Below are 10694 nucleotides of genomic sequence, written 5' to 3'. Positions count from 1 at the left end.
CCGTCATATTTATTCATTCCTGACGCGGTACCGGCGCTCGGAGTTGGGTCTTCCACCGCCGCCGGCGCCCGAGGCAGGGGCCGGGCCGGGCCGCTCCGCGCCCTCCCCGCACTTACCCGCGCCGGGCGGCGCTCGGCACCGGCGCTGCCCCCGCGGCCCGGGCTGGCTGTGACGGCGGCGCGGCCCGGACTGGCTGTCACGCCGGCGGGGCCCCCTCGGCGCTGCCCAGGTGTAGCGGCCCGGGGAGCCCCGCTGCGCGGGCGGGTGCTGCGCGGCGGCGGCCGCCGCTGGTTGGGCGCTCGGCGCCTGTCGCTGGGCGGCGTGAGAGCGGGCTGGCCCCGCCTCGGCCCGCGCCTCCGCCCGCCCAGGCACAGACATGACACAGACACACGGGCGCTGCGGCCGCCGCTGAGCCAGCCCGGGGCAGCGCGGCGGCGGGCGTGCGGCTCCCGGCACCCGCCGAGCGGCAGCGGCGGCCGCTCCCGGCTCCGCCTCGGCCCGCCGGGCGGGCAGCCGCGGCCCCGGCACCCGCAGGGGGCAGCCTGGCACCGGGCGCCGGAGGGAGCCGGCGGGGGAAGGCTGACAGCGGGGAAGGGGCGGGAGGCGAGGAAGGAAGGAAGGGGAAGGGGGCAGCCTGGCACTCAGACTCGGGGGCGGTCTCCAGGCACGGGCACGGAGCGAACCCGGTCGGAGCGCGGCACCCAGCGGTCGCTGACTCCGGGCCGGCAGCAATAGCAGCGACCGCGGCGGTTCCGGAGGGAGCCTCTCCGTGCTCGGCTCCGCCGTGCCGGTGACCTTCCCGGAGCTGATCGCCAGGCCGGGGCAGGGCCTCCTCTCCCCGCGGACAGTGTGCACCAGGCCCCGGGGAGCGGGCAGGAGGCTGGGCCGGAATCCCCCGTTGCCCCCGGGTCCTCCTGGCCGCCGGCGGGGCCTGTGCGCCGCGCGGTTCGCCGCCGGAGAGAGGGCGGGGGAAGGCGAGCGGGACGGACGGACGGACGCGGCCGGGCTGCACCTCGGGACAGAGCGGGGCGGCAGGCCCCGGAGAGAGCTGAGCTGGGCGGCGGAGGAGGCGGCCACCTCGGCGGCGCATCCCGGGAAGAGTCGGGACCTCGCCACCGCCCTCCTCCTCCTCCCACCGTTAGCGGCTCCTCGTCCCGCGGAGAGTGAAGCTGCCGCTGCCGCCCCAGCTGGGAGCCGCTGGCAGACACCTCCGGAGCGCCGGGCTGCGGGGACGGAGCCGGAGCTGCCCGCCTGGAGCGCAGGAGGGGGAAGGAGCGCTTGTTTGCGCGGAGCGGCTGGCGCTGAGCGCCCGGCCCGGGAGCCACCCGGGGAAGGTAAGCACCTTCTTGTCGAGTCTCTGCTGCTTTTGGAGGCGAGAGGCGGGGGAGGGCAAGAAACAATCGGTGAGTGTCTCCCTTCCAGCAGCCCGGGGAGGGGGCACCCGAGTCCGGAGGGCAGGGCTGGCAGCTTTATGTGCTGGATTTTAATCCCCGTCAGATCCGGAATTGAAGAGATGCTCAGGCGGAGGCGCGCGTGTCGCTCCCCGGCACAAAGGGGCACGTCCCCCCGGGCGAGGGAGGGTTCTCCGCTCCGCTCGCTGGCCCGGCGCCGCACGCCCTCTGCTCCGGCCGGGCTGCGCTCCGGCTCCGGCCCCGCCGAGTGCCGCTGCTCCGCGGCCGGGAGAGCCGGGGCTCCGGCCCCGCCGAGTGCCGCTGCTCCGCGGCCGGGAGAGCCGGGGCTCCGGCCCCGCCGAGTGCCGCTGCTCCGCGGCCGGGAGAGCCGGGGCTGGCGGCCGCGCCTGGGACGGAGGGAGTCGAGCCGCGGGGCGTGAGCGCTCTGCCCGCCCGAACGGGAGCCGGGGGCAGAGCCGGAGTTGGGCTGGGACGCTGAGCCGAGCAGGGTGATTTCCCCATCACCCGCCAGCCTCCCCTGCAAACCTCCAGCCCGGGAAGCGCTCCTTTGGGAAGGCTTCTGCTATTACCTCCTATCCGAGAAGTGTGTCATTTAGATCATTAATCCCTGCGCACCGGGGGATGGGGGAAAATAGCAACTTGCGGCCCTGTGGAGGTGACGTGAAGTTTGACAATGCCTTATGTAACACTTTTTGGAGAGATTCCTAGTTTTTCTCCTGTACCCAGTTTTAGCAAGCAAGTGGTTTTTCTTCTTTGTTGAACATCAGACAAGCGATTTTTGTGTTTTCACCTGAGTACGGTGTCTCCTGCTTTGTTCAGCTTAGAACAGGGCTACTGGTACACAGTATATAAAGACTACTTTTTCCCTACATGCATTTTTAAATGAAAATTAGCCAGTGGAGGCATTTGAACAGTTGTTAGAAGGTCTTACCTTTTTCTGTATGTATTTCACATAGCACTCTTAAAAGTACGACAGGAAACATTTTTACAGCATTGATTGTCATGCATGTATTCTGGAATGTATGGATGCCAGGTTGGAAATGGCAATAAATCACATGTCTTTTAAATATTCTTAGCTTTTTTTTTAGACAGTATCAGTGCTGGAAAGGCTGGAAAGACTAGAAAGCAACAGGCTAAAAAAAGTGCTGTGTTAAAATCAGACCTGGCAATTGCCAACAGGTCAGCATATTTTATTTAATGCTATCTGCTGGATACAGATTTAATTTTTTGTGTACAAAATATTTTAAAGTTGTTCAGAAGTAGAAGTAGAGGGAAATTTGATGAATGGGTTAAAATGTTGCCTAGTTTCTGTAAGGAGTTATGTCTTCTACCAGGGAAAAACCCCAAAGCAAAAATAGAAAGCTGGTCTCACACACGAAAAGAGAGAGTAGTGATATGCCACATCTCTTCAGACTCCCACTGAGTCGCTAGGGGGACTGGTTTGGATGGGCTTCTTCTCCTCATTCAGTGGTGAAAATGCATAGACTGTTGTGATGATACCTATGAAATGTTCTTTTTTCTGCCCTTGTGGAGCTTCATCGTAATACTGTAAGCTTAGAGGAGAAATCATATATAGAAACTTAGGTGATGAGTTAAGGGCAGGGGTCTTCTAACAAAGTCGTTTTGCTCCCTGCTGCAAAGGAGATTGACAATCAGAGGTTAGTTTAGTTACTGGAATAGGACAAGTGAACAAAAAACCTTACATTGAATGTCTTCACTGTGTTTCAGTATTTTAAAATGGAAAAAAGTGGAAGAGGTATCCCTGTGCTTCTTGAAAACTGGCAATTGCTGGTAGGTATTCTGACTTTGAAATGTGAAATTCTTATCACTTAGATGTCCTGTGACGGCCCTTGATCAGAAAGGCTGCAAGTCATGTAAGAGCCGCAGTAGCTGCAGAGTCTCTGATGGATAATTGGATTGGTAGGTTGGTTTTGATTTTTTTTTGTCTTTTAATTGCCTGCAGTAGTAGCTGGTGCGTATTTTCCATCCTGTTGATATTTAATTCTTATGATTTTTGGGTTATGTTGTGTGTGGCATCTTTTGTGTTTGAAGTATATACCCTCTTCTCAGTTGCTGGTAGGTGAAGCATAGCTTGGAGGTATTTGACTGGCAGTATGGAGCAAGATATTTTTTTTTAAATGTCTGAAATATACATGACAACTTTATTTTCTTTGTTGTTTGGATGACGTGAGAAGATTGTAAGTTTTCTCAGGTCGGAAGAGACATGCACTGGTTTTCTATAAAGGAGCACTGAAAATAGTATTAGTTATATCTTGAGTTCTCTGTGCCAGCTACTCAATCTGCAGAAATTCTGGAGTACAGTCCTCAGAAAGCCAAAGTGCAGAGCTGGAATGAATGACTGCATGCCTGTTGGAAACATTAAGATCTGTCAGAGGCTTGATCTGAAATTTCAGTGCGTAGGACTTTAATATTAGTAAAAGTAGTATTGCTTCTGAATTAATTATTTTAGAAAACTGTAAAATTAGGTGTCTCCCAAGTGCACTTAACTCACTGAACTGAAGTGTTCTTAAAAACAATGATTTTGAACTCGTGAGACTACTTTCTGCTCAGATGTGTGGCTTTTGTTTTTACCTGGGATAAACAATCAGTTGTTAATAGACCCTTACTGGGATAGTCTCCTCTTTTATCCTTTGTCTGATTACTTTAAAGCTTTTATGTGGCCTTATAAGAGCAATCTTAAAAAACAAACACAGACACAAAACAACAAAAAACAAGCTTTTTTTTTTTGCCTGATGTTTATAAAGGCTTATAATTGGTAAAATTCATAATCTGGCTACAGAGTCTTTGCACTGTATGCTAAACTGTCCCTATATGCAAACTCATATTGATATTGATGGAAGTGTTTATCTAGACCCTGAACAGCAATTAATTTTTTAAAAAATGTGTGTCTATCCTTTTTCCCTGTCTTGTATGAAAGCCTATGTTAATGAGCTCTTGTCAGCTTTGAAGACTTTTCATCGTCTTTATTAGAATAAATCAACAAAATGTCTGTTTTAAGGATATGAGATTTCTGGTGTATCTTCTTCTCCTGTAATGTGTCTGTGCTGATAACGTTAAGATTCATCTCAGAAGAGAATATAATGGTCAGTGCAAATTTGCAGTTGGTTATTCTTCATGAGTGTGTTTCCATTCTCTTCAGAGTTGGCTCTGTTGGTTATTTGCCTAATGCTGTGACTAAAGAACTTTCTCAAAAGTAGTTTTGTGTGAGGAAATGTACACAATGTCCATTGCTCATGTCCATTGCAAGGAAATGTACACAATGTCCATTGCAGGCAAATGTACACACGTGTCCCTTGCACTGTTTTTGCTCTGTTGTCTGGGTTTGGCTCATCTTCCTTTTGGTAGTGAATGCTAACTTTAGAAAACAACCATTGTTGATTAATGCTGGCCTTAAAAACAGTCATTGTTCATTATGCCACACTTGGCATAATTTAAGAGGTGGAGAGTCAGAACTACCTCAAGGAAGATATTTTTACTTTTTTTTAATTTCCTTTTCATTGAATCACTAATTTTTGTCTTCCTTGTGATAGACCCACCTGAAGATAAAGGTTAAGAAATGGGGGTTGTGCCTTGTAGGGATTCATTACTCTTTTGGTGTTGCTTGGTTCAGTATTTGAAGGTCTTGTATTTGTCAGAGCTTGCTCAGTGCATGGCTGTAGAAAGGGAGCAGCAGATAAGAAATTCTATTTTATTTGGAAGTTGGTAGCTCAGAAATCAAGGAGAAAATTGCTAGAAAGGATTATCCTGGCCTTGGCACTGACTTTGAAGAAATCTGCCAAGTCTGGAATCCTTGTTTAAGTGCCATCTGTGTCAGAATTAGAAGCAAACTGTGCAAAATAGTTCCATTACTCATTCTAATTTGCAGATCTGACCAGGTCTGATAATGTTTATAGTAGTATCCACATCACCTTCTTTCTCAGCTTTCGCTACTATTTCCACAACACCGGGTCAACTGGGTAGAAGCTACACTTAAAATTATCAAAAAGAGCCCCAGCAACGTCCAGCCTGTACTGTAGCAAAAAGTCAGATCTGATAATGTAACCCTAGTGGTGGAAGAAGTTGGAAATCTCAGCAGGTGCAGGCAGAGTGCAGCCTTCATTCCTAATCCCCACGTAAGATAAGTATGCCTGAGAATAATAAAAAGAAATAGATTCTTTTTTAAGGTTGGAGTTCCCTGTCCTCGTGGCTCTGGTTGCTTGACTAGTGAATGCTAGAAGAGCAGTGCCATCACCACTCTACTCTTCTCCCATGCATTTTTGTCTATTGATGAGTCATTTCTGTTACTCCATGTCTATACCAATTTTTAATCCTCAGGGAATAGTTGCACATGATGACCAAGACTATATGTGCTGGCTGAGAGGCAGCTTGTCAAGGGTCAGATCAAGGAAGAGTGGCTTGATTTTCTGTTTTCCCAGAAATCTGTGAAAATCATAGCAATTTCTCATCTGCTGTTGTTTGACCAAACTGCCACTAGCAGTGGTAACACCAGAACCAGAGCTTTCTTAAATAAGGACACCACCCATGTCAGTGTTAACCTGCTTTCACTCAGCTGTGCTGAGAGTTACATGTGTTAAAAAAACATGTGTAAGGAAAAAAAAATAAATTTAAGCGACCCTCTGCTTCCTTCACAAGAAATGTTCTGCTGCTTAAAACTTCCAGGGAAGTTAAGTTGCTGACATGCATCTCTCAATAGCTCCTCTACAGTTTATCCCAGAATTAAATACTAACATACAGAGTATCAGCATTTCAATTCTACCATAAGCTTTTAGATTTTATCTACTGATAGGCACTTGGCAGCTAAGACTTAAGACTGGGAGAAAACTAGAAATTGTTACTGAGGAATCTTCATTTAAATACAAAGAAGAATGAAGGATTTTGTTTTAGCAGGACACAAGAGAAAGGGGAGAGAAATGAAGAGAAGGAGTTGTAGAGTTTTATTTATTAACTGAAATATGAAACTGCTTACAATTTATAGATGGATTTGGGAATGAATTTAAGTTGTTAGCTTGAAGAACTGAGTATTTCTCATTGTGGAATGTCAAGTGTCACTGAATGGTGGAGTGGGGTGAGCAAGAAGAATTGAGAACTAGTCAAGTGAGGTGATGTTTTCAGTTGATACTTAGATTTCTCAATCCATCTTCTTCTGGTGAGGTTTCATTGTCTTCCTCTTTCTGATTTCCCTGCTGTGCCCCTGAACCCCTCAGTACTAAATTCTCTTGGTGATTGTTTTCCCTTCTGTCTTCAGTTAATGCTGCTTCTAATCAGTACTGCAAATGGGATTTTGTGTTTAAAAATTACTGGACTTCACTGTATGAATCTGCTTAATTCAATATTTTTCATGTCAAAGGTTCTAGGAAGGTGTATGCCATTGGATAGAAATAAGAAATGAAACCCTATAATTTTAGCATTATTAAATACCCAAATGTATGATATTGTTCTTAATAATATTACTTTTCATTGTTTTGTTAGCAGAAGGGATGCATGAGGCTTCCTGGTATTTTTATATAAAATGAACTGACATTCACCTTGAGGCTCTTCAAGCAGTAGCAAAATTCTGTATTTCTGTAGTCTCATCGTTTTTCAGTCCTAAGACTGGTTCTAGAATGTGACTCAGATTTAAACCTGTAGGTTGTCATTCATGTAAGACAAATTTTCAAAGATAAAATATTGGCTGGCATGCTTGGGAATTCTGAAATGAGATAAAGATGGTTCCTACTGCTTTGAAAGGGTGCAATTGTCTGTATTTTTGGATTCTTCCATATTGAGCATACTGTACAATTAGATGCTTTTTTATCAAAGTAGAGAATTGGAGCATTGAAGTAGGTGAGGTCCCTGTAAAGGTGGACATATTTTTGTTGCTTTTATTGGAAAGTTATAACTTACATTCTTGATCTTGATATTCCAGAACTCTTTAATATCAGCTGCATTATAAGAAATCTGTTCCTCTTCTGAGGAACTATTCCAAGTAGTAGAAATCAGTAGGTGATGATGTTGTGAACCATTTTTAGAACTAGAAGAGCTGCATGTTTGCCTTAACTTCCACAAAGCAAAAATAATCAGTTTTAAGAAATGGTAGAAGCTTTTAGTTGGTGATGTCTTCCTCCTTGAGATTTGTGTTGTCAAGATGGAGGTGCTACAAATGAAGAAAGAAGGGGAAAAAATCAGTGCTGATAGTGAGTGAATTGGACTATGGGATGTGCTAGTGGCTAAGCCAAACCATTTGGTGATGAGCAGGAACTTTGAGAAAGAAGAAATGTGTATGGGAATAAATTCTCATTGTTCCATAGTTGCTCTCAGACCTCAGATGTGAAGAAGGGAGTATAGTCACAGTAGCTTAAATTCCCACCTTTCCTTCCAAATGTTACAGTCTGCCCGCCTTTTCCCTTGTTCCCACTATAATGCTACTGCAGCTTAAAGGCTGCTAGATTAAAATAGTAGCTTCTAGCAAATTCATTCAGTCTTACACTGTTCAGGTTAGCCATGTAATCCTTCATTGCTGGAACACTTCCTTTCCACCTGAAGGCTTTGCTTTGGGAATGATTCCTGCACAGCCAAAATTAGGATGCTTTCCAGCTGGTTTGAGAGTGTAGAACCCTGCATTGTAATGTCTTGCAATATGGTTACCAGTTTTGGGAATTACATTTCTACTGTTGCTATCCGGAGTCTTGCCCCTTGCTTTTGTGTGCTGTGCTGGGGAAGTTGGACTTAAAATCTGAACTTAGTCACACTGCCAGTTTCCACTACTCTCAGCCTGGCACCTGAGATATATCCCACTGCATCCCACTGCATTTTATATACTAAAAGCATCTGAGGTGCTGTTTAGTAAGCTTAGATCTTGATTTATATTACTGTTGCAATGTGAATTAACTGTGCACAGTTGGTGAATGGGTTGAGAAGAAATATGTTCCTAACATTTATTCTTTATTAAGATGAGCAAAAATAGTAATATTGTGCCACTACTATGTAAGGAATGGGAACTGATGACAGTATTTTTCATATGCAGAATAACTTTGCCAATTTCCTAGTCTTAGAGGTGTTGTGGAAATAAATCAGTAGGCTTCTGAATGCTTTACAGAGCTGCTTAGAGTGAGGAAAATGACAGCATAGAAAGATAAACCCATTCTCTGACAACAAACTGATGCACTGTGGGTGAAGTGATTTGAGCAAAGTTGTCTAAGTGGTTAATCAAAAAAACAAAGAGCAGAACCCTGGTTTCCTGAAAGAGTCGCTGTCCTGTGCCTTAAATATGTGGACTATGTGAATAGTTGTCGTCTTTGGCAAGAATTACTGCTTAATATAGTTGTGCCTTAGATGATGAAACCAAATCCCTAATGATACTTGGCATATAATAATTGTGTTGTGTAAATATTCAGGATTTATGTTCATCTTAAACAAGTGAAAGTTAATTGACAAATGGAAAACAGACAAAATAAATGCATCAAAGTGGAATTTACAAATACTTTTTTGTTGATACAGAGGCAGTGCTGTGACCAGGGGAAGAAAGGAGTGTGTTTTACATCTCGAAGATGGAAAAGAAGGAAATAGAAAAATGCTTAAAGGTGTAAATTAATATATGTCTTGGTATTTAAAAGTTGTAGGTTATTGTTCTTTAAATATACGAAGTTTGTTTATGGTCAGGTGGTGCTAACAACCTAGAGAGTGTAACTGGAAAAGGCCACTCCCATTTAGAAGAAAAGCTGCCATAAATGAACAGTAAGGAAGCCAGAATTTCCCCTGGATTATTGACATATGTTAACTGGACTAAAAATATGGCAGCTTTATTGATTGCATCATTTTATATCCTCTTTGACCCATGATGAGCAGGGGCAGACTCAGCATTTGTCTGAACAGAAAGCTAGTGCCATGTTGCTGGGCATGTTTGTTAAGGGGGCAAGGGTGGGGAGAATGAGAGAAACAGCATTGAGGTAAATCCATGTTTGACAGGTGTCTGAAGGTGATAAAATTTGATAGAGAACAATTTTTTAAACATCCTAAAGCTCTTCAAATATTTCACGGTTTCTTCCCTTTCTGTTCTCAGTTATAAAAATGCTGTATTATGCATCAGTAGTAAAGATTTCTGGATCTGAGGTTAGTATCAAGATTTTTTAAAATAATTAATTTTACAACATATTTTATTCAATGTGTTTTGAGTTTTGTTCCTCAGTTTCATCTGTCCTGCCTTTGAACACTAATATATTAAGAAAGGCCCAAGTTTTGTTTCTGTTAAGATTTTTTATTTTCCTTTTGTCCTTAGCTTCATACTTTAAGTTGCTGTATATGAAAATAATATGGTCTGAGAAAAGATCTATTACATTCAAATTGTGAATGCAATACACAAAGCAGTTGTTAATTAATTTTATTAAAATGCCTAGGGGCTCTGGTTGAGAGAGGGCTCATTGCATGCTGGGTGAAGCACAAGTACACTGAGTGTACCTGAAGAATACTGTGTGATCAGGAAGGCTGGTCTAAACCAGTAGCCAGACACTGGTTTGTGCCTGGAAGTTTTCTGTAACAGCAGTGCTTTGAAAGAATCAGGTAATGGTTGAGGTTGGAAGGGGCTGCTGGAGACCATCTGGCCCATCACACTTGCTCAAGCAGGGCCACCTAGAGCCAGTTGCCTAGGATGAAATCCAGATACTCTTGAGTATTTTCAAGGATCGAGACTCCACAATCTCTCTGGGCAAAAAAGTGTTTCCTTATGTTCAGAGGGACTCCTGTGTTTCAGTTTGTGCGTGTTGCTTCTTTTGCTGTCACTGAACAGGATCACTGAGAAGATCTGGCTCTACTCTCCATTCAGATACTTATTCTTGACATGCCTCACTAGTTTTAGCTCCAGGTGGGCTTTCCTGACTGCATTTCTGCATGCTTAGACGGTGTCTCTGTACTCCTTTCAGTCTGCCTCTTCCTGCTTCCTCATTTTGTATGCTTTCTTTTTGTGTTTGAGTTTTGCCAGGATCTCCTTTTTCATCTCTATAGGCCTCCTGCCATTTTTGTGTGACTCTCTGCTCTTCGGGATGAATGTTTCTTGAGTTTGGATCCTTGGGTATGAAGCAGCTTTCTCTGATCCGGCTTTCCTTCCAGGGCCCTGTTCCGTGGGCTATTTTCAAGCAGGTCTCCAGAGAGACCAAAGTCTGCTATCCTGAATGCCAGGACTGTGATCTTGGTTTTTTGCCCTTCTCCCTCCTATTGGTGTTGTGAATGCCACCAGGGTCACTTCAGCTTAAGGCTGCCTGTGACCTTCATGTCTCTGAGGAGCCCTTC

At 45.4% G+C, this 10694-nt stretch overlaps 1 protein-coding gene across 4 annotated transcripts in view; it reads left to right on the top strand.

Annotated features, from left to right (window-relative positions):
* The first annotated feature begins 640 nt into the window (after nt 1-640).
* LARGE1 (LARGE xylosyl- and glucuronyltransferase 1) overlaps nt 641-10694 on the top strand; it is a 284069-nt gene continuing 274015 nt past the window's right edge. Inside the window, exons 1-2 of one of the 4 annotated variants that reach the window (XM_063154401.1) lie at nt 641-1334; nt 3246-3332. The gene's annotated coding sequence lies outside the window, so the exon portion shown is untranslated. The remainder of the gene's footprint in view (nt 1335-3245; nt 3333-10694) is intronic. The other 3 variants (XM_063154400.1, XM_063154404.1, XM_063154402.1) reach the window with 3 other exon arrangements.

Source organism: Melospiza melodia, chromosome 4 (genome assembly GCF_035770615.1).
Source record: "Melospiza melodia melodia isolate bMelMel2 chromosome 4, bMelMel2.pri, whole genome shotgun sequence".
Classification (NCBI taxonomy): domain Eukaryota; kingdom Metazoa; phylum Chordata; class Aves; order Passeriformes; family Passerellidae; genus Melospiza; species Melospiza melodia.
This window is presented reverse-complemented; position numbering and strand designations above follow the sequence as displayed.